Below are 23,562 nucleotides of genomic sequence, written 5' to 3' on the forward strand. Positions count from 1 at the left end.
ATTCGTCAAATGAGCGGGGAAAAAAACGCCAAATTTCCAGTAGTGGTTACGAGACAGGATTCCCACACACAGCCTGAATATGTTTCTCGCGACGGCTGGATAGTAGCCCAGGTTGACTCCTGGATTATACAACCAGATGAATTAGTGGAAGACCACCTCAGACAGGAGGTTAGGAAAATAAGAGAGCTACCAATCATTAATGTCAGGATATGCAACTTTAAGGTGAGCTGTTTGTTGGATACAGGCGCCAGCATCAGCTTAATTTCACAAAATTTCTTTAACGAATTGTCTACTCGGAAGAAATTACCAGAAATTCCTGTAGCAAATATCAAAATTAGAGGAGTCATTCCCGACAAAACTGCCATTTGTAAAACGCAGACATTTTTGGATTTGCAGATAGGAGACATGACATTTTCGCATCCTTTTGTCATAATTTCAAAGCTGCACTATAATGTTATTCTTGGAGCCGACTTCATTTGTGAAAGTAATGCCGTCATCGATTTAGGAAGGAGAGAGGTGAAATTTAGGAAGGATGACGGACCGGAATTAGTAGCTCTAAACGAAGAATCATTGGGTCAGACTGGGAGAAGAATGTGTGAGGAAGAAGTCCATTTCACTACCGTTTCTAAGGAGGCAGAAGAGGAGATAGAACAGGGAACAGAAGAGGCCAACCAGGAAGAGTGGGATGTCCTCGAGATTGAATTGGGAAAGGCTGTAGAAGATTTGATAAATCAGAAAGTATCAGAATGCCCAGGGACGGCGGAAGAGAAGATGAAGTTAAGGGAACTACTTCTCAAATATCAGGATGTATTCGATTCAAAGCCAGGATACATTCCAAATTTCAAATATGTGTTGGCTGTAAACAGTTGGGAGCCGTTCAAACGTAGGCCGTATCCCATTCCGGAGAAACATCGCCAGGAGGCTGGAAAAATTATTAAAGAGATGGAAGAAAGTGGGTTGATTTCCAAGGCAAGTACACCATTCGTTAATTCCTTAGTTACCGTTCAGAAGCTCGACGGGTCCCTGAGGGTATGCTTGGATGCGAGGGTCGTAAATGAGAGGCTAATCCCTGAAAATGATAGAGCTCCTTCCATCAAAGAAGTTATTAGGAAGTTTAGGGGCAAGCGCCGCTTCATTAATATTGATCTGACCTCGTCGTATCATCATATAATGCTCGATGAGAAGTCAAGATTGTTTACTGGATTCCTGTATGACCAGCACACGTATGTTTTTAACCGTCTCGCGTTTGGAATAAAAAACGCCGGTGCAGCTCTCATACGCGCCCTAGATCGCAACCTCACCGAAAAAGTTAAGGCCATAACTACGCGATATGTCGATGACATATTGCTTTCGTCAAAGGATTTCGAGGAAAATCTTCATCATCTCGAGTTGCTACTCGAAAATCTCAGGGTGGCTGGTTTTAAGATCAACTTGAAAAAATCAAATTTTGGACAGGAGGAAGTTCTCTTCTTAGGACACATCATTGATGGTGAAGGAGTACGCCCTAACCCAGTGAAATTGCAGGCAATTGACAACTTTCCAAGGCCTATCAAGGTAAAGAACGTCCGGCAGTTCTTGGGTATGAGTCAATTTTTCAGTGATCACTGTCCAAATTATACGGAGGTTGTGGCTCCACTGCAAGATTTGCTAGTAAAGAACAATCGATGGAAATGGTCTAGGGAACATGAGATTTCTTTTCGGGATACTAAGGAGATGTTAGCTAGAAGTGTGAAGCTAGGGTACCCGAATTTCGATAAGGCCTTTATCTTACAAACTGATGCTTCCACCGTAGGGATTGGTGCAGTTTTATACCAAGAGGAAGGAGAAGAACCCAAGAAGAAGAACTACTTGGCATTCTTTAGCCGTAAACTTAGGAAACACGAGCTAAAATACAGTGTCACTGAATTAGAAATGCTTGCAATTGTTCAATCACTACAGCACTGGAGAAAGATGATTTTTGGATTCCCTATAACCATTAGGACGGATCACAAGGCCTTGACCTTTGTGATGAAGACGGTAGTTCCTAGCGAGAGAGTAGCTAGGTGGGCACTGTTTATCCAGCAGTTTGATCTGACCATCGAGCATTGTTCAGGAATGTCAAATGTCCTGGCGGATGCCCTAAGTCGAAACCCAAACGATGACGAACATGAGGTGAACTTCGTGGAGTTAACTGACGAAGATAGAACCTTTCTAAATGAGCTGACACGATTACCAGGATGTCAACGACAGGACCAGTTCTGTGGCAGGTTAATTTCGTTGTTGAAGGGAGAACTTCCACATGACGACCCAGGACGTGGAGAAGTTGAGAAGCTAGCTGAGAGCTATTTGTTTGTCGACAACACCTTGTTGAAATTCATTGACAAGGATCACACTAAATCTCGAATTGTGGTACCACCGCCACTTAGGAAGGGTCTTATATGGCATGCCCATAGGATAACCGGTCATGGTGGGATTGACAAGGTCACCGCTACCCTTCAGGAAACGTTCACCTGGGTTCATCTACGAGAAGACGTGAGAAGCCTTGTAATTACATGTGACACATGCCAGAGGGTTAAGGCGAACCCGTACCTCATTCGACAGGCACCGATACCTCTCTTACCAGCTAAACCTCGTGAATTGTTCGCAATGGATATTTACGGAGTCCTTCCCAAGTCACGTAGAGGGAATAGATATGTCTTGGTAACCGTGGACGTATTCTCTAAGTTCACATCGTTATGTCCATTACAGAAAGCAAACACTAAACTGGTATTAAGAGCTATAAATAGGACCATAATTCCAACTATGGGGAAGCCCTTGTTTTTATTAACGGACCACGGTACACAATTTACCTCAGCTCAATTTAAACAGGAGTTACAAAGGCTTGAAATTCGCCATATTCTTAGTTCAGTTCGCCATCCTAAGGGAAACCCGTCAGAGCGAATTATGCAGGTCATCGCGAAGTTTTGTCGGATCTTCTGTGCTCAAGAGCATTGGAGATGGATGGATGTGTTACCTATCGTAGAAGATTGCGTGAATAACACAATCCATGATTCTATAGGATGCGTCCCAAATGTGGTTCATTCCAATATTTATCCTCTGAGACCATGGCACGCAGTGGTGAAGTGTCCGAGCGACCCACGGCAAACTCAAGCGATGCGCATTGAAGAGACAGCTAGGCATCTTCGTCAGCAAGCTGACCGACGTTTGAGACGCGTCAAAAATAAGAGATTTCATCGGCCCTTGAAAGAAGGCGAATATGTGCTTGTTCGTAAACCCGTTCTTTCAAAACCTGAGGACAAGTATTACGCGAAGTTTGCACCGTTGTATATGGGTCCATTTAAAGTCATCCAGAGTTTCCGAAATAATTCCTATAAAATCCGGTCGTTAGATGGACGCGCTGAGGCTATTTTCAATGCAGCCAACTTGAAGGTTTATCGGAAACCTGAAGATATGGTGGTCCAGGAAGTTAACCTCCTTGAATCAGTGGAGGATCAAGATGTAGAACCGCTCGAAGAAAAGCAGGATGACCCACTGAAACGATGTAGGGAATGCAGGCAAGTCCCAGACTCTGTGATATTGAGAGCATTTGAGGAGTATTGGAATCTTACAGAGAAAATCTCGATAGAACAGGGAGAATTTGAGGAAGGTTCTGAGGAGGAAGACTTTGACAGCGAGGAAGACTTTGACGGCGAGGAAGGGATAAATAGCTCAGTCGAAAATTCAGTGGAGAACTACCAGGAAGCTGAAGGCATCAACCAGTATCCGTGCACCAGAAGATGAACAACTGCATAAGAGAGAAGAAAGGAATTTATGTTCAAAGGTCATGTTTCATCAGACGTCAAAATTAGAAATTTCACCATCTGGAGTATTTTAAAGGAAATTCCTTGTCACGGTGCGAAAGGAATTCGTATCTTGGGGGAAATATGAACCCATGACCTTTGTGCCCTAAGAACAATATGCATAATGTAACAATTAAACTAAAAGTTGGATTCTTGATAGCATGGATTTGACACGTGACGAGGGGGTGATTACCTTCGGTCCCACGCTCTGGGGTACGTGACGTCAGCTACACGTGTCAACGGCGGAAGAATCTCAAGTCATTTTTGTGAACGATTTCAAAGCGCGTGTACATGGCGTGGCCAAGCCAAGTCAAAAAAATATAGTGCCTATCAAAGGGGGTCAATCATCTCACAAATCGAACCCGTAAAAGTTTTAAATGTCCATGAACACAACCGCCAGAAATGTAGCAAGCATGTAGTCACTTTCAAAACTCTTCAAATTACAGTTTAGGTAAGTCAGAAAATTTATAGAAATTTTCTTGGCGGCAAAGGAAGAGATCCGAAGAGAGGGGGTAACTGCTATAAATATGAAGGGATGCCATGACGAAGTCTCCCTCTCCGGCATTTGTGATACAAAGCGGACGAAAAATTGTTGAGCTGCTCTGCGAAATCAAACAACGAAAATAGACTGAGTTCAACTGCAGATTTTAGCCATTGCGGCTAAGTCTTGAGCCCATGAGGGGATAGTTTTCTTGAGTGAAATAATTGTACCAGATAGGACGGTCAAAGTACTGAATAAATTCTAATGTGATTAATTAATTCGTGTGCGGAAACAATTATAGTCCATCGTGTGCGCTCAACAAACAAGTGAAGGGTATTTCTTTTTTTATGCTTTATTCCAGGAAACCTGAAGAAAATAATAATAAACTGTGAAGCCATGAATGTAAAAATGGCTAAATAAAGTGCCAGGATCGTAGGTGAGCCCTATGACGAACACTGGCGTGACAACATGAGGTAGGTGACTTTCCATCTTACTACCTATTATATCTTGTCTCGTGATCTCAAAAAGTGTATTTGAATGGGGATATACGACGCAGTGGTCACCCCTACTAAGTTTTGTAAATGTGAGAGTACGACTAAAAGAGTCATTTGTTTTATTTTCCACTTGGATAAATTTTTGAAGTCTTGTGAGTGCCGTATAATGTTGTAAAAAGTTATTGAATAGGGTTCCGAAGTGATATCACGTCCAATATAGATCGTCATCCGTGTGAGTGTACTGCCTATATTTTGTGATGTCAAATTAAGATGTTCATTCGAAGTAAAATTCTTCTGTCTGCAATTTGACGTTAATAATAATAATCCATGTTCACTCATTTTCAATCGAGTGGAAGCGCGCTGTCGGGTAAGAACCTAGGGTGATGAATTTGGTCACGGAGAGAAACGTTTTTCTAAGCTCATTTTAAACTGTGTCTGACTGACAATAAAAAGATCTAGTAGAATGTTTCAGTCATTTTGTTCATAAAAATCCAGTTATTAAATACGATCTCATTTATGCGAAGTTTTTCATGAGTAATGCATTGTGCGATATTAGACGTCGGGATTTCTAGTGAGGATTTTATTCCAGTTCATTGTCGATGATAATTGTGGAGCTGGGAAACAGAGGTTAGTTTGTTGATATGAGATTTGTGAATCAGGTTGGACCTGTCATTGAAGCCGGGACACGGAAGCCCGAGGAATGTTTTATATGAGTTGAGACGAGATGTGCGAATCAGGTTAGAGTCCTGTCATTTGAAGCCGGGACATGATAGCCCGAGGAATATTTTATAATGTTGAGAATGGAAAGAAATTCATAGAAATCCATAGCGGTATCAATTGGCGACGCGTATAATTAGTGTGGGCATCTTGAAGCATAATCTGTGCATTTTGTTGGTTAGAATATCGTATTTGTTTAATTATGTCGGCAGAGTTTAAAGGGAGCATTTTGAGAAGTCAGTCAGGTAGAACGAACGGGGTATTTTATGTAACTGCCAAGCGAGCTTGGGGTGAGGCCTCAGCTGACAGCGGGGATATAACGGGACCCGTGTGGAATTGAGATTGTAATTCTCGGCCAGGGAAAACGTTAAAATGCTGGATTTAGTTGAAATTCATAGCCGGTAATGATCTAAGTATTGTGAAATACTGTAATTGGGGACGTAATGAACATTTGAAACCACGAATTTTGAGTATAAGGGACAGAGTAACCAAATTCAGGGTTGTCCAAAATATAGAGCGATGGCTGTGATGATCGGTTTGTCTGTGAGGGGTGTGCAAAATTCATAAATGGTAATGACGAGATATGACATCGTAATTATATGGCAAGTTGTTTGGTTTGTACGTAGATTCATAGGATATCCAAGTTTTGATAATGGTTAGGACTAGATTAGACTTTAAAGTGTGAAATCACGAGACAGGATATATAGCTGGACATGAATTATGTAACAATTCTTTTCCAGCCAGATAAACATCGCAATATTGAATTCACATCACAGCTGCGTAGAAATTTGTGAAGAAACCAGAGTCCGCGGAGATAAAATTTGTTGTTCGTTAACATTTCGTCAAATCATTTAAATTTATTTAATTATTAAATTCAGTGAAACCGCATTTTGAAATAACTTTAATCAAGCGAATAACTTGGAGATGCATTCCGGAAATTTTAGATTGTTTTTCTGGGGGAATATTAAAATATAAAGTAACGTTTAAGGGGACATATCCGAAGGAAATTGATTTTTCTGCCACAAAGTTTGGGAGCATTGCTATTGTTGTAATTATTGAACTTTGATTGATTGAGCAGTGAATGTGCTGGGGATAGTAAAGTGGAACTTTGGTCATCAACCGATGTAACTTAATTGTGTTTAGCCTTCAGCCTAGAAACTTGGATGGTCAGGGGGTCATCAACCTCAGTGATTTAGATTAGGGCCCTATGCCATTGTAGCATCATTTCCTTGCGGTCATCATCCACAATGACTTTAAAGTAACTTAGAAGTTTAGATGTCGGTCCGTGACATAGACGCAGGTCACATCGATTCAATTAAGGGTCCATGCCGTAGAACCACTGTGTGGCACACACCGATTGGACGGCCTTAATTATACCCAGAGTCCAGAGTTCGTGTTACGAGGGCTGGACCATATATAATCACTATGATGGTACATGTGGTCTCACATGGAAGCCGAATTTAAGGATTTCCAGACTTTCCTTTCTTAAATGATTAATAATTGAGACAATGGTTTCTAGTAAGAATGCCCGTCAGGCAGTTACGTTAAAGTCTCACACCAGTGTTCTGACGTTTATGTAAAAATGATTGTGGTGTCCAGTGGACACAATTGACTTCGATGATACCGTTGACAGAATGCTTCAGAATTTTCCTGAATAAATAGGAATCTTTTAAACAGACCTTTCATTCCAGTAGATAGATTAGAATTACTGAACCCTACCTTTACCTCAGCAAGTGACGAAGAACCCGATACGACCCAAGAGACAGATCTCATGAGCTTTGCTGATAGGTAAGAAAGGTAGGTATCCCTCAATATGGACCTAAAGGGTTCAGTAAATTGAATATATAAGTAGAAAAAAATAAGTATTTTATGTTTCGACCACAATCCATCACCTGACAGCAGCACTTGCATAATTTTAAAATTCTAATTGAACAACTGATGCTTAATCTCAGATTAACATCAGAAGACAATAGTATTGAACAATACATTTGTGGTAAGTTCTGCTATGTATCTAAATGCAATGGATAATAAAAGTGATTGCCTACTATTCCTCAGAGTTAAGGGAACGTCAGCTGGACTACTTTATCTCTCCTCAGTTTTATTTCACGATATTATTTTGGCAAATATCAACGAAAACATATTTTTGGACTAAGAATGTTAACAGTATTAGCATAGGGAACATACTCCCTCACGCCTCTAAATTAAGGTAAATCGGCAATCGCAGTCAACGTCAGAACGTCAGCTGGACTACTCCATCTCTCCGCAGTTTAAGTTCACAATATTATTTTGGCAAATATCAACGTAAGGTCTTTAAAATTAATCATTTTAACAGTATTAACCTATGCAAAATTCTCCATATCCCTAAATTAAGATAAATCGGCAATCAAAGTCAATATCTTTTCCCACAGAGGAGTATGCATTTCTACCGCACAACCTTAGGCCGCCAGCGCCACGTGTCGAACTAATAAACTACTCCGATTACAGTGCGTGGACCAGATTGTCAAGGCCTTTAAGGAGCTAGCTCTAGCGACGCATCAAGTCGGCCGTGCTCAGAGATTTTTAGTTCGAACTCATGCCGATAGATGGTGCTGTGCAGAGCTAGGCTCGTCAACATGGCGAAGATTATACGAACAATCACTTCGCTAAAGGAAACGTGTTTGTTTGTTTTTTTTTTTTTTTTATTGTAGACGTTCAAAAATTGTTGTCGTAAGACCTGTATTGTACTTTTCTCAACGGGAAACTACCTCACTCCCCATTTCCACAGTATTACTCATTAGTGACGCCTAGCGTAACTATGGCAGCTGTTAGTGGAACTTTTGAGGATCAAACCTGCCTTTGGGCTGAATACCCATCACACATACATTTACAGAGGGGCTAATAAACTACACAGAGTGACGAATTCAATTCTAATTTTCTCAAATTCGCTGTAAAAGAAAGACAGAAATAGGGATTATATATATGTACTTAGATATATAGACAGACAGATAGATAGATAGAAGATAGATGACCGGGCGAGTTGGCTGTGCGCGTAGAGGCGCGCGGCTGTGAGCTTGCATCCGGGAGATAGTGGGTTCGAATCCCACTGTCGGCAGCCCTGAAGATGGTTTTCCGTGGTTTCCCATTTTCACACCAGGCAAATGCTGGGGCTGTACCTTAAGTAAGGCCACGCCCGCTTCCTTCCAACTCCTAGGCCTTTCCTATCCCATCGTCGCCATAAGACCTATCTGTGTCGGTGCGACGTAAAGCCCCTAGCAAAAAAAAAAAAATAAAGAAGATAGATGTTTATGTTAAAACCAAAAATGAAGGACATGCAATCAAGTTATACCGTATGATTGAATGATTTAAACTACGATTTATGTTTAAGGGTAGTACTTTATTTAACATCCATTTAAAAATACTTTTTGTAGCTATTTTCAAGATTTTTAGTGCCCTTCTGCCTGCCTACTTTGTGAATTTTAGTGCCTAATATCCGGTCCATACGTCATGTGTACATAAGAGCATATGTCCAGTATGCTCCATTCCCGTAACTGAATGAGAAGAAACTGCACTATTATACAATATACATGGTCACTTCGACAAACCTGAATAATGTGATATTTTCAATCATTTATTTTGTTTTTTAAAATGAAGAATATATTTACTGAATATATTTGATATCACTTCTATCAGTTATGTTCGTACTTGGTGGGTTAGTGCTTGTGAAATTTTGGCAGTCATGGGAATATTGCAGTGATTTGTAGCTAAGTTTTCTTTTAATTTTTTCTTCCACTGAATACTAACTTTCATGTGCTTGAATCACCTTTGTCCACAACTCGTTTTGTGGCTCTCCAATGAGTTGTGCTGCTTTAAATTATGTGTTTATTAGAGTAAATCCATCTACTTACGTCCAGACTGGGATAGTTTAAGGTAGGTTTTAAAACAGGGTTGGTTCGTCACTTCGTAATAGCAAATTTTGCAGATCTCAAGACAATTTAGGTAGAAGATTTAAGATATGGATCTTTGTGCTAATCTTCCATGCCACACACTCTTTGAGAAGTCAAAGTTTGTTTACTGCAGTAGTAGCCTGCACATCGGAAATATCTGTGAAGGCCGAGATGATGCCACACAAAAAATTCAAACCATATTTTTGGACCATGATTTTAAACTATAGAGTTGAGGGACGGTAACGCCATAAGATTCATGTTCTTAGTAAGAGTGGAAGTTGTCCTACAAACTGGATTGCAGTTCTCTCCGTACTAGAGTATGTTTTAGTTATCTTTGAGTCAATGTTTCCATTAAGTGCCTGGGAAACTACGAATGCCTGCTGGCAGCGCCACAATCTGAACATTATATCTCAACTAACCAAGTGAGTCTGTCTAACAACCCCTACACACTGTTGGATATATACTGTAGTGTAAGAGGTACTGACACATGCAATCACCTCAACGTGTTACTCCATCAATCGTCAGTAATGTCTGCTCTATTTAATGCGACAGCATCTTAAAAGCCGCCGGCAAATCATAATAGTCTGCAGAGAAAAGAAGAACACAGTAATCGATTTCTTCTTGTTCTTGTTGGTTGGTAGCAGCAGTAACTCGTGTTAATGACAGCTTGTGGTGTAATTTGTCAGTCCTTCTTACACAAGGCGAGGCGCACGGAGCGCGCCAAGTTTATCCTCTACGTATCGTAGTTCCTCCACCACTCGAAGAGTTTTTCTGGTCTCGGCTAGTGTGTATGTTTTCTAATGCATAGATGTATTAAATGTTTTTGTCCATTATCCAATGTGTGCGAGTGATTGGCTGATGGATTGTTCTCAGCACTGCAAGTTTTGCTTCGCACAAGCGACACGACTGCCCAAATCATCGAATGCTATATTTATAGCATTTTTTACCGTTCGGAACAACTTACGAAATTTATCTACATACCGGCAATGCTAAATATTGTCTAAGAAATTATATCCGTTCAAGTGTTATGCAGTATTCACTTACTTAAGAATTTGAAAAAATTATAAGTTTTCCTTCTATGCACCAATTCAACAACAGAGACATAAAATGGAAACAAGTTTGCAGACGGGTTTTTAAAAGAACTCTCAGTGTTACATGGTGATAGCGTCTACTGATTAAATAAAAGTATTTTAGCACCCTTGTTTCATAAAAACCATTATTTCTTTCACAAATAATCAAAAGTAGTGTATTCTATTAATAACTGAAGAACGAAATTTTATTGCACTTTTAGGCCTACAATTAGGAGTAAATGATATGTAAACCGCAGACCTAACAACGACTTGAACGCACAGCTCTTCATAAATGTGAATGTTACGTGAAAGTGAAAGCCTGATTTTACCAGTTTAAACTAGGATAAACAAAGTCCATTATTGAAAATTTCAATACCAAATAACATAATTTACTGAGGGCTATCAAAGGACTAGTTCTGATTTAACAAATATTTATGTTTTCATTTATTGACAAGTTTTACTAAGTTTTGATCGAAATGGATCAGTTAAAAATGCTGTTATGTTTTCATATGTATACATATGTGGGAGGAAAGGTATGTTTTATAAACTTGCATCTTGTACAATATTGTCATTTGAACTTATCTTTTAGTACGACAGATTTAAAAGCTGCAAAAGCTTTACCGCTGTTGATTAGTGTGCACACGTTTATTTGTGTGATTTCGTTTCTATAATTGTATTTATTTTGAGGGTGATATTTAGGTGTTTTTTTTTTCAACGTGATAAAGTGTAGAAGGAAAATTTTAGTGCAAATTCTTCGTTTGGAGGCTGCGAAAGAGAATCATTACAGTTTAGTTACCTGAGATGTTCAGAAGAAATGTTTGGATGAGGTTGAAGGCAATCTCCGCCATGGAAAATCAGACGATTAAAACGGTTCAGTGTATTGGAGATGCGTGAAACGGCGAAAATAGTGTCAACCCAAGAAGGTACTATTCAGTTGTAGAAGAAATGTCCTATACCACTGAAGCAGCCTATGAAGCTGTAGAAGACTCAGGGATCAAGATAGGCTAAAAAGGTAATAAAATCAAACGTTACAAAGGAAACGATAAACGGTCAGTGAGCAAAGTGTGACATATCAGCGCGAGACAGGTAAGGAAAACTTATGAGGTTTTAAAGTATTGCTGTCACAGAAATAAATTAGTTGAAGTCAAGTATACCTACAAATCATCCTGACATAGGTTGAGCCTGGGTTTGCCAGGCTGAGCGCTGACCTTCTGATCTCAAGCTGGCGGGCTCATTCCCACTCAGTCCTGTGGTACTATGTGCTCAAATGTGCCATTCTAGTGTCGGTAGATTCAGTGGCATGTAGAAAAACGTACATGGTACAAAACTCTAGCACTCGGCGTCTCCGAAACCTGTGATAGTACTTAGTGGAACGTAAAACTAATAAAATCATTTATTACTGTTGGGAATATTCGGACTTGTAGATTATATGTATTTACACACACATCACTGTGATGAATAGTATTTCAATTTTTAAAAAATACTGTATTGCATGGGCGTATTTGCAGAATTAGGACAAACCGTTTGAGAAGAATAACGAACATTGAAGACATGCCTCCAGAATCTTTCTTCCAGAACCTTCATACCCACAAAATAAATGTCTTATTTATATTTTCATGGCTTGAAATACTAAACAGAACAGTCTTCGTATTTATGCAACACGGAAGAGAAAAACTGCTGGATAACCTGGCGTCCATTGGACACATTATTCCGCTTCATCAGACTATTCTAATATTGTTGTAAGGATAGAAGATTAAATGCCTTTATTCGTCACCAAATGGTTTATCATGTGCCACTAAGGAAAAGTAATTCATATACCCATATTTACATGGAAGTCTGATGCTTCGTCGGGGCAATCAGTTCTACACTGAATTGAATATCAATCGAAAATAACGTCGTGGTTTTAACAACAACTACAATAATAATTGTACCGGGAGGTACACCTCTACGACGCAAGTTCAAATCTTGCCAATTGAAACTTCTCTATAGGAGAAACCCTGAACTGTAACAACTGAATTAACTCTCCTGTTTATCAGAAGATGTCTCGAGGTGTTTTTGATTTGCTTTCGTTGATCAAGAAGTGTGGACATTCTCTAACAGATGTCTCTGCTAAAAACTATGATTATGCACTCTGGTGCGAAGGAATGAACTTTCTTGGAAAAATTTTGTATTCATAAGTTTTGTCTTTACTAAATTTTGTTCTTTTATTTGAGGGTTGGCAATATTAAGCTTCCTTTCCGCCTGTTTTGAATTTTACCAATCCTAAATTTCTGTTAATTTCCCACCAATAAGGTGTTTCTTCATCACCTGGTGTATGAGTTTTTGTTGTTAGCCAATAAAACTTTTGTGGGCGGGTCCTAATCATTCATGATAGGTCTCGAGTTTTCCGCGAGGGTATAAAACTGCTGATTTTCTTGTCTCCGGGCCACTCGTATAACATCTAGCTCAGTGTGTGAATATGTAGCAGGGGGCGGGAAGCGCCTCTTTCTTCAGGCAGCAGCTCTTCAACAAGGTAATGGCTCTTTAACATCTTTATTTCTCGCTAGCTCAGCAGTTTAACTTGCGGGGAAGGTTCGAAACCTTTAATATGTAACCCAGCTCTTTAAATGTAAATTCCTTTTCAGTCTATGTAAAATGTACAAATCTCTTTAACTGTAAAGCGGGGATAGAGAGTGCTTTACCCTCTCGAGCTCCTCTTCATTTTGAATTTTAGGTGACTATGTTTTCGTAACCGTTTTTCTCTTCCTTCTTAATGTGTTAAATTTATCTTGTATACTAGTCACCTCCATAGATTGGGATTAGCCCCTGTGTAATCGGCCTAGCGCCACTTAGGTTTTAAAATGTGTATTTAAGAGTACAAGTTCACGCCCCCAGTCCTCTCTGTACTTTGGGCCAGTAACTTAACCTGTTGTTTGTTTCTTCATGCGAAGGCCCTGTAGAATGGGTACAAGTTACCTCTGTTTATTTATAAGTATGCCATAAGGGCAGTTAAGTGTAAAGTCTGTTTATGGCCTTCTGATAGGCTTGAACTATTGAGAGCGGGTCAGCTCTTTCCTAAATTTGATCTCTGTGTGCCTCTAGGAGGCTTAGCATTGTTATTAGGAGCAAGTGCTCCTTGGTATGATGGAGTTTCCTGCCCTTTAGTTCAAAAGGTACATTGGCAAAGTTGGGCTTGAAGCTCAAAGATGTAAGGTGGGGCTTGAAGCCCAGGACTTGTAACGAACATTGGACTTGTTCTTTTATTGGGGAAATCATACTTGTACCTGGATTTTGCTTTATGGTAATTTCACCTAGTGAAAATATATTTAATTGCCTCTAAATTTTGACTTTCCTGGTCTTGCACCTTATTGTTGGTTATTGGTTGACTTTCTGTTATTTGTTGAAGTCTAAAGCTCTTTGTTAAATATTGTTAAGTTTTGGCATTTTTGAAAATATAACCTTTATTGAAATTTTACTTCGCTTTTCGGTCTTGTAGTTAGACCCATTCCAGCCCGTACCTTCTTTTGACCTCTCCTGTTCCACAGATACCTCGGAACAATAATAATACTGTAATAATAATAATAATAATAATAATAATAATAATAATAATAATAATAATAATAATAATAATAATAAACCCGAACGAGTTGGCCGTGCAGTTATAATCGCGTAGATGTGATTTTGCATTTGGTGGACGGTGAGTACGAATCTCAGCATCCGTAGCCCTGAAGACAGTTTTTCATGGTTTCCTAATTTCCACATCTTCCTATTTCTAGCCTATTCACATCCTTCCAGCGCCGAAAACCTTCGATGTGTTAGTGTGACGTTAAACCACTAGGAAAAGATTACAATAATATTGTACCAGGGTACATCTTCCCTTGCTACCGGTACTTAAACTGAGCGCCTTCTCTATGGCCATCTATGTCAGCGAACACGAACTAAAAACTGTCTAAAACTTTCTTCTACGATGGTGAGATGGCTCTGCCATTTATTTTCTAACGATATCTGGGGGACTAGAAACAAACTAATTGCTGAATATATTTTTGGGATAGTTGGTAAACCTTTTTCCTGATTATTGCTTTTTTTAAGTTTTCAAAACTTCACCTGGATACTCCTCTATTGTAATCTGCCTATCACATGATTCTATCTATGTTCTCTAGCCAATCAAACCAGGGGGTGTGTATGGAAATTCAGCCTATCAGCGCTCTGTGTTTTAATTTTATGTGGAACTTTCGCCTACGGAACTATTTAAGGAGGGCACTTTGGGCCGCCTTTTCTGATTTGCTCCCGTCCTTATGAGTTTGACTTAAGAGAGTCCAGAGATGGATATGGGGCAAGATGCGGTCGGCTTGAAGAAGATCCAGCCCTGCAAGGTAATGGCGGAATTTATCCAAACATGTGACCGTGCTTGCGGGTAGTTCGAGGGGAATGTTTTAGCAGTTTTCTTATCCAACATGTAATCTTTTCGTTTCGGGTTGAAATGTAGGACCTTCATTCGGACTCTATTTCTATTCCCTACGGGGAAACATTAATGCAAGGGACCACGAGTGGTGACCCTCAGACCTCTCCCCTTCAACTTTTGAGCTGGGTGACGAAAGTTTCCAAACTCTAAATTTTGGAACTCTTCTCTCTGCCTTAGCCTCTGTGTCAATGGGCCTTAAGCCCACTTAGGTTCTAGTCTTTTCCAGAATGTTTTTAGGGAGTGCTGGTGTTTCACTTCCTTGTTAATGGCCTGCCGCGTATAACCTTTTATTTTTATTCTTAACGCCTTGTAGTATGGGTAATTATGTCCCTTTATATTCTGTACTATTCTTAGGGTAACCATGTGTACGTTCTGGTTCCCTTTTGGAGCAGTACTTAAATTAATTGTGGAACTTTGTGACATACAAGCCCACCATGGGGCAACCAGTGTATCAACACTACAGTATGACGTGAGATCACCCTAGGGGTTGCCGTGTGTAGTTAATATTGTGAAAAGCAAGTGATTGCCTGATTGAGGCTAGCCTCTTGTTTCTCGAACTCATTCTCCTATATATTGTACCTGTTCGGAGCAACTACGCTCATTCATAAGATTGTACTTGTCAGGAGCAATTATGCTCTTTTGTATGCAAGGTAATGAATCGGTGTTTCTCCAAATTTATCCTCTACCTGTTTTAGGACTTCTAAGTCTAATGAATTGTTAGAGCTGACGAACTCATTGTTAGTATTTTGAACTGTTCTTTGTTGTTTATTACATTTCTCTCTCTCCGAAATTTAAGAAAGGAAGGAAATATTTCTTTCAAATTTGTTGATGTAAAAGTTGTTCTAAGTAATCCCCTGTCCAGCCATTCAACACAAGTGCTTCCTATTCCTCTACAAACTACATAAACTCCGTAATAATAATAATAATAATAATAATAATAATAATAATAATAATAATAATAATAATAATAATAATAATGGCGAGTGGTCTGGTGCAGATATTTCAATTTGACGCCCTATAGGCAACCTGCACGCTGATAGGATTAGGCCCTACCTAAGGTGAAGTTTAATGTTGAAGACGGCACAAACACCGAGCAACCGTGTTCGAGGAATTAATCAATAAATGTTAAAATGTATAACCCAGTCCAGATTTGTACCCGGGACTCCTTGAACCAAATAATAATAATAAGAAGAAGAAGAACTGGCTAATATTTATTACCCCGAATTTGAGAGAACGGCTAAATTGATTGACTTTTTAAGCCACTCTGTTGAAAGCGCTTGGATTGCAGATTTGTAGAAAGTCTTCAAAGTAAAAAATGTGCAGCCTTATATTTTTAAATTGTTGAAGAAATAGGTTGTGTGCTCACTGGCTATGACGCTCGCCACTACAGCAAGGCCAGTATGACGTGAGAACGCTAAGGCACTCGAGGGGTTGGGAGGTGGTAGAATGGGGAAAACACGCATGCGTATTCAGATATCTTCCTGGTCAGCTGCACTTCGGCTCCTTGCAGTCTGTGTTATAGCGAGTCGCTTGGTCGAAAAGGAGCTAGTCAGCGCAATTTTACTATTTCTTGTGATGGGGAGGTGGAAGGGGGAAAGCACGCATGTGCAGTCAGACGTCTTCCTAGTCAGTTGTTCTTCGGCTTCTTGAACTCTGTGTTATAGCGAATCGCTTGGTCAAGAAAAAGTTATTCAGCGCAATTTTACCGTCTCTTCTGTACCTCTCCCTGTATGTGCTAGTTTGAAGTTATTTCGGAAAAATAACGAAAATTGATGACATGCCTCCTGAATTTCTCTCTAAAATATGAACTTCCATGTCGTCTCTCCCTATATTTGTTAGCTTGAGTGATATAGGAGAAATTATTTTTCTCCATGCCGTTATTAACACTAAGGTTGTGAAATTCTTCCATTCCGGAAGTTAGCGAAGTGTGTCTATCCTCCTCTATCTTGACATTGCTTGGTGATGGACGTGAGTGAGTGAGGCTCCACAGTAATCAAGTGATTTGAAGGTGTTATACAGCAGTGAAAGTGACAAAAATTTGCGGAAGTGTAATATTTGTATTTACCAATCAATATACACACACGTTTTGTTGGTATTGATCTTCTTTTCTTCCAAATTCGCATTGTAAAGAAAATGGGTCGCCGAAACAACGGAGTTGGAAGCCCAGCCATTACCAGTGCTGCCAACGTAGACCGCCTCGTGAAGTGCGCGCTGGACGACTTCATTAACTCGGACAGCTTCCTTGAAAAAACTGTGCAGGCCATTTCGACCCGCATAACAGAAGTGGTCATAAAAGAACTTGAAAAAAGTTTAAAATTTAATATCGAAGCGTTGTCAGAGTTAACTGAAAAACTTGATAAGAAGGAGGCGGAAATCCGCAAACTGAAGGAGGATATGGACGCTAAGTGTGATTCATTGGAGCAATATAGCAGGAGAAATAATGTAAGAATTTTCGGCATTCCTGAAAGTTCGAACGAAAACTGCGATGAACTAGTGCTCAACGTGTGCAAAGCAGTAGGTGCAGATGTGAGACTTAATGACATCGATAGGTGTCACAGAGTAGGACCTCGATCTCCAGGAAAAACACGACCTATCCTAGTGAAATTTGTGTCTTATCGCTCACGGCAGGACGTTTTCACGAAGAAAAGGAAACTGAAAGGATCATCTACAACAATCCGTGAAGATCTTACGGCTGTCAGAATGTCCATCTTGAAGACAGCAATCCAGCGTTTTGGACTTACAAACACTTGGACTGATTCAGGTGACATCATAATCAAGAAGGCAGACGGGATGAAATTAAGAGTTTGCCAGTTAAAGGAACTTCCTATGGCATAAGGTTCTGTTGCAGTGCTGCTTTATCACTTGACAATGTGAGTCTACTTCCCATCCTTTACCGTAAGTCACAGCCGAGAAGCTATCTTTTTATTTAGTTTAAGAAAATCTATCTATCTATCTATCTATCTATCTATCTATCTATCTATCTATCTATCTATCCATCTATCTATCATCTGTCTATCTATCCATCCATTTACCGTATTAATTGATCTAAATATCGATTAGCTTATCTGTCTTCTTATCCTACCATCCGTCGATTGACTTACTCTTTAATCACTTTCCTAACTGGATCAAATTTAAATCAGGCCCCCGTATTTACGTCTACATAGATCTAACATCTACACTACGTAGAATAAGCTCCTACTCGAGTTATTCTGTACGCGTAATCTGCTGTTGCACGTTATTATTATTATTATTATTATTATTATTATTATTATTATTATTATTATTATTATTATTATTATTATTATTATAGACAATTTAGCTATCTAAAATACGTAAATTGCTGATTATTCATTGGATGTATTCGCATGCTGTGTTCTACTTCTAGTTAGTTTTCATTTTAGCAATTGGCAATGCATACCACTAACAGCAGTAATCCCTCTGACCATTGCAATACTTTTCCTTGTCACACTTCCCCTTCCCCGCCCAGCCCTTCAACCTGTCTACCTGCTAGTCCATTGACCCGAACCCCACCCCTTGAAGCTACAACACACATTCTCCAGTCAGCTCTAAATAGACATAAAAGCGCACTTCACATATGTCACCTTCATGCCCAGAGTTTAGTTTCTCAAACTCGTATAGATGAACTAAAAGCGATTTTCATTCCACTGTCCTTTGATATCATCTTATGCAGTGAAAGTTGGTTGAAAGTCAAACGTCAAGCTAAGAATCTTGAATTACCTGGCTACTGCCTTCTGAGGAATGACAGACTTGGCAAAGGGGGAGGTGGGGTCTGTGCTTTTGTCTCTTCGCGCTTGAAACCTCAAATTATCTGTCAGTCGCCTCAACAGTACGAGCGTAAACATGAGTACATGTTCATAGAGATACAGGTCGCTACTGTTAAATGCTTGGTAGGTGTAGTATACAAACCGCCTAAAGCTCGCCGTCTGAATGACTTAGAGACTGATATTAACAGACTGGTGTACGAACATTTTATAATGATGGGAGATTTTAATACAAATCTTCTAGATCCAGATTCTTCCGAAGCCACCCATCTATTGAATACGTTTCAGGCATGCAGCATGGCGGTCCTCCCACTTTCTCCCACTCACCACACTAAAACTTCACACATACTACTGGACCTAATAGTAACGAACAACCCTGACAGAGTATTACATCACGGCCAGACATCTGCTCCCGGGCTGTCAGCCCATGACATCATCTTTATGTCTTACGCACTGCAATGCCCTAAACATAAACCTAAGTACGTGACTTACCGAGACTATAGCCGTATTAACAACGAAAAATTATTGGAAGACGCTTTTTCGATGCCGTGGCAGGAGATAACTCATAAAACTAATATTGACGACATGGTCACCACTTTCAATAACAATGATACTACAAATTTTTGACAAACATGCCCCTATACGAACAGCACGCGTCTGTAAAAGACTCTCCCCGTGGCTAAATGATGATATTAGAGCAATGATGGCTAAGCGGGATGCAGCTCATAGGAAATATAAACATTACCCGACAGAGGAAAACTTTATCTATTACAAACGACTACGTAATAAAACGACTCACAGTAAGAAACGCTCGACTACGGTACGCCCATGACCTTATAAAACCTGACGTAAAACCCGCTACTTTATGGAAGTCAATCCGCCATTTTGGACTAAATAAACCGGACAAGGTAGACGATTTGGAAGTTTCTCTTGATGAATTGAATAATCACTTCGTATCCTCCCATGTACAATTAAACGAAGAAGCAAAAGAAAATCTTTTGTGTGCAAATTACAACACACCACCCGTAGGCAGAGACACATTTTATTTTAGTTATGTCTCACCCCTTCAAGTGAAAGCGGCTATCATGCGAATCAAAACTAAATCCACAGGGGTGGACAATATATGTATTATAATGCTACAGAAAATTATCGACGCTATTATTCCAGTATTGACATTCATATACAATTTCTCCCTTCAAAATAGTGTATTTCCAACTGTCTGGAAAATGGCCCTGGCGCATCCTTTACCAAAGATAAAATCTCCTAGACTAAACAGTGACTACAGACCTATAAATATACTGTCTATAGTAGCCAAGGGACTCGAACATATAGTGCATAATCAAATCACCAACTATCTCAACGACCACGACATATTAGACCCACACCAGTCAGGTTTCCGACGCAATCACAGTACATGTACTGCCTTACTAAGCGTGACTGATGATATAAGACAGGCTATTGACGAGCAAAAACTGACTATCCTAGTATTATTGGACTTTAGCAAAGCATTTGACTCTGTAGACCATGAGTTGCTCCTATCCAAACTTTATCACCTAGGGTTCTCCTACAGTACTCTGAGATGGTTGGGAGCTTATTTACACGAACGTCAACAACGTGTCACCAATCAAGGTGCATTTTCTTCGTGGCAATATGTAAAAAGAGGTGTCCCACAAGGGTCAACCTTTGCTCCTTTGCTATTTTCTGTCTGTATCAACGACCTAGCTAATCAGCTGACACATTGTAAACGTCACATCTATGCTGACGACGTACAATTGCACATCCATGCAAAACCAACAAACGTTTTGACAGCAGTCGAGAAAATTAACATGGATCTAGATGCCATAAGTAAATGGTCTTACCAGCATGGACTTATTTTGAACCCAAAAAAGTCCCAAACTATAGTAATTGCCCACCCAATACTTATTTCCGACAATTTCCGCATGTCCATCCCCGACGTACAACTTCAAAATCAAGTTTTGCCCTTTTGCAAGAGCGTAAGAAATCTCGGAGTAACCATTGACCAGCACCTCTCGTGGACGGATCAGGTAATATCTGTGAGTAGACGAGTTTTTGCTACGTTGCACACATTAAACAATTTCAAATTTACTTTCCCGTTCAGTTTAAAGAAGAAACTAGTTGAAACCCTCGTTCTTCCAATATTCGATTATTGTGACGTAGTTTACAAAGATGTGAAAACCGAGCTTCGAGATAAACTACAACGTGCACAGAATGCCTGTGTAAGATTTATATGTAATCTGAAATTTTCAGATCATGTTACCCAGTCTTACGTCGACCTCGGATGGCTACGCCTTGAAGACAGACGCAAGCTGCATACCCTGACTTCATTGCACCGAATCCTTACCTTACAATCCCCATCTTACCTGTATGAACGATTTCATAGCCTTTCTGAACACCATGATAAAAACACCAGAGCGCTGAGCTCTACACTGCTCGCTATTCCTAAGCATAAATCCTCAACCTACAACAATTCCTTCACTGTTGTGGCCAGCCGTGAATGGAACTTTCTTCCACAGGAGGTCAGAGGGATATCAAAGATTTAAAAGTATGTGTTCAAAATATCTCTATGAAACGAGCTCGTAGTGCGACAGTCTTCTTCTTCTTCTTCTTCTTCTTCTTCTTCTTCTTCTTCTTCTTCTTCTTCTTCTTCTTCTTCTCCTCCTCCTCCTTATTCTTCTCCCCATGGTCCTTCTTCTTCTTCCTCTTCTTATTATCATTATTGATTATTATTATTATTATTATTATTATTATTATTATTATTATTATTATTATTATTATTCATCAGTAGTATTAGAAAGTACTCAGCTGTGGTTTTCCTGCATAGTTATCCTTATCCCTATCCCCATTTTGCAATGTTTTTCACCCACAGTAAACACATGAAAACTGAACATTCGTCAATGTGATATACTTCTGGAATTGGACAAATTAATTGTAAATATTAGTAGGTTTATCTACATTATTATTATTATTCTTATTATTATGATTATTATTATTATTATTATTATTATTATTATTATTATTATTATTAGTATTAGTATTAGTATTAGTATTAGTATTAGTATTGAAATTGTAATTCGTTCTTTGTTGTATGTTAATTTCTTCGCAGGAAGCAAAATGTTAATTTATATTTGTGTATTATAATAGTTATTTTTATGTACAGCAGGATAGCATAGTACTGTAGTAATTTGTTTCAGTCTCTTTTTTCATTTATTCAGTATGTTATATATTTTTATGTTAATTATTTATTTCACTGGTTAAGTGTAAGACAGGGACACGTGTCCCTAACTTTGCCAGTTAAAATAAATCATGTCTATCTATCTATCTATCTATACTTTACTGTCATGGGAACCCGAAGGATTGTACCTATACCAATGTGGCAATTTTGAATTTTGATTTGACCGACATGATGCTCATAGCGCCGGCCCCGCGGTGTAGGGCTAGCGTGCCTGCCTCTTACCCGTAAGCCCCGGGTTCGATTCCCGGCCAGGTCAGGGATTTTTGCCTGCATCTGAGGGCTGGTTCGAGGTCCACTCAACCTACGTGATTACAATTGAGGAGGTATCTGATGGTGAGATGGCGGCTCCGGTCCATAAAACTAAGAATAACGGCCGACAGAATCCGTCGTGCTCACCCCACGACACCTCGTAATCTGCAGGCCTTCGGACTGAGCAGCGGTCGCTTGGTAGGCCATGGCCCTTCGGGGCTCTTGTGCCATGGGGGGGGGGGAGGATGAAGGGTGCTCATAGCAAACCAGAAACAACTTTCAGTTGTTAATGAAATCACTGACATGTTCCGAGAAACCAACACAATTTTCAAGAATGAATTCTTTATCGGTGGTCGCGGGAGCTCTAGAAACATACTTATATATACCTATGCTTAATAATGAGTCCTTCAATTTATGGCTTCATGTTATATCAGTAGCGTGGACAGGAATATCCGCTGTATTGCTACCGAACTGTCAAACTGTGCACAATATATGCAAATTCCTCTAAATATGAATGAGAGTTCGGTGTCCTGATTAAAATGAAATTCCAAAACAGCTGACGATATTCGATTACCATGGCTTATAATATGGCACTGATGCTCCAACGGCAAATAATAATTTATTAATGGGTGTGACTCGTCTTCCAAAAGATATTATGGGTAACGACATTCCCTCTGGTGAGAAAATTGGTGTTCTTGGGATAAATTCCAGACAGGCATTTCCTGTTGTGGCACACGCTGCCCGCTAAACAAATATTCAAATTATTACTAAAATTTCCTCTTTGGTCCTTCTTCAAAATACGCCGCTTATGTAAAAAGTGTATGAGGGCAAAAGCCACAAGAAATGGAACTTGCTGATTTTTTTCACAAAAAAAAAAAAAAAAAAAAAAAAAATGGTAACAGCGACTCCCCTTCCGTGTATGTGGATGGAAGAATAAGTAAACTCATGTCCTTACCCCGAGGTGCTGCAGCTCTTTTAAGGCACACCCCCAATGGAGGTGATCTGCATGTAGCCTACGATATCAACCACATACCAGTCCTCCTGCCACTTTTACATTTCTGTCAGTACTGGGAATCGAACCCAGACCCCCGAAGACAGCAGCTAATAACACTATCCGTTACGCTACGTTGGCGGACTGAAGGATGACATTTTATTCGATTATCGACCAGAATTTTAGCACATGATGATGACATCGTAACTGAAATTTATGACAAAACATTAGACTTCTGCGAAAGATATCATCAGTTACTCAAAAGTTGTCATTCCTAAACCAAAAAATAACTACTGTAATGGAATTAATTTGAAAGTCATTGAGCGTCTACCAGGTTTTTCAA

The sequence above is a fragment of the Anabrus simplex genome, chromosome 1, assembly GCF_040414725.1.
Source record: "Anabrus simplex isolate iqAnaSimp1 chromosome 1, ASM4041472v1, whole genome shotgun sequence".
Classification (NCBI taxonomy): Eukaryota; Metazoa; Arthropoda; class Insecta; order Orthoptera; family Tettigoniidae; genus Anabrus; species Anabrus simplex.